Source organism: Manis pentadactyla, chromosome 14 (genome assembly GCF_030020395.1).
Source record: "Manis pentadactyla isolate mManPen7 chromosome 14, mManPen7.hap1, whole genome shotgun sequence".
NCBI classification, from domain to species: Eukaryota; Metazoa; Chordata; class Mammalia; order Pholidota; family Manidae; genus Manis; species Manis pentadactyla.
In genome coordinates, this window is record NC_080032.1 from 15,154,633 (window position 1) to 15,156,365 (window position 1,733).

A 1,733-nucleotide genomic window follows, 5' to 3' on the forward strand; every position below is an offset into this window, starting at 1 on the left:
TTAAAAGCAACTAAAATATTTTTTGTGGGCTCTAGACACTGGGCCTGCTGTGTCTGATTAGAAAAGTTGGTCCTGAGTGAATTCATTCATTTCCATCTCTGCAGCTATTGCCTAGATCCCAGCGACGCTCAGGTCTCCTTCTCCAGCCCCATCATCTTTCCTGACGGCAGACCTGACCATCTAGTCACTCACTGAGTATTCCCACTGGCTGTCCCTCAGGCATCTCAAATGTATTAGGTCCACACTGAACACATTGCTTTTCTCTCCAAATTTGCTTTTGTTCCTATATCCTGATTTGCACCCCCATTCAATCAGTCACGAATGGAGAAACCTCGGGGACTCCTTCCTCTCCTTCCCCCTCCGCATCTGATCAATGACCAGCCAAATCCTGCTGATACAACCTCCCATGTCTGTCTCTGGCCCAGCTCCTACTCTCCATTCCCAGCGCCAATGACCTTCTTTAGACCAGAATCACTTGTCTGGACTTCTCCCAGGACTCCCTGATGAGTCTTCCTGTCTGTGTCCTCTCTAGAGCCATCGTACTGGGACCCCGATCTAATCATACCCCATCATTACTTGAACCTTGGACCATTCCCCACTAACATTCAAGTTAGTCTTGAACTACATCGTTTATTAAAAATACAGATTTATGAGTCCCATTGCAGAGATGAGATTCTAATTAATTTACTATTGGATGGAGAGCTAGAATCTGTTTTTAAAACAACAAACATGTAGTTCTTGCACCCTATGTTGAGAAACACTGTAATACCAGATAAATAAAACATGGCATTCTATTTTCTTCCTGACCTGACTTCAGCCTATGTCTTAAACCCTTTTCTTGTCCCACACTCTAGTGATGTGAGCTACCTGCCTCTTCTCACTACAGTTTCCACCCTCCAGGAGGTGGAAGACCGACCTTCTGAAGACCTCCTCATCTTTTGGGCTTCAGTTCAAAGGCTTCTTATTTTTCAAATCCTTCTTTTACTTCCCCAGAAGTCATTAGGCATTCATCATTCCCTTCTCTGTACCTGCATACCACTCTGCACAAATTCCCAGTATCATATTTTTATTGTAGAGAAGGGTGGGTGGGTGCGATGGTCAAAATATTCAACAACCGTATGGCACCTCGAGGAGCTCAATCAGAGCATAGAAGGTTGAGATAGTCTTGTGCCTGGTTTGTGGGGAGAATCATTCCGGGAAGGCCTGGGGGTTCGGGGGTAGGAATAAGGTCTCAAAAGGAGCAGCTGTTACTAACCGGTATGAAAGTGTTTCAACATTTTAACAACCAGTATGGGCATACTGGCTGAATAGTAGCAACTTGTGTGAAAGCACATGTGTGTGTGTGTGTCCTGCTAGGTTAAGAGCATAGAAAAGTGCCTTCTTGTGCTTGCTTCGGCAGCACATATACTAAAATTGGAACAATACAGAGAAGATTAGCATGGCCCCTGCGCAAGGATGACATGCAGATTCGTGAAGCGTTCCATATTTTTAAAAGAAAAAAGAAAAAAAAAAAAGAAAAGTGCCTTCTCTTGCTCATTCCTATGGTCAATAGTTTCACCCAGCTCCCTCAGTGGGTTAGGATCATCTACAAAACTGATGGATTCAAACATGAACAACATTCCCTTTCTTTTTCTACTTTTGTTGCAAATGGGACTGGGCAGGTTAAAAAAGAAAACAACTTTAAAAATAACTGAGGAAGAGAGCATCAGAATTCCTGCAGATTCTAGGTCCCC

The 1,733-nt window shown here is 43.7% G+C and overlaps 1 non-coding gene across 1 annotated transcript; it reads left to right on the forward strand.

Annotated features, from left to right (window-relative positions):
- Positions 1–1,383: 1,383 nt before the first annotated feature.
- On the forward strand, positions 1,384–1,490 carry LOC118934231 (U6 spliceosomal RNA). Its single transcript, XR_005033398.1, has one exon. It is a non-coding gene; the product is annotated as a U6 spliceosomal RNA (small nuclear RNA).
- The last annotated feature ends 243 nt before the right edge of the window (positions 1,491–1,733 follow it).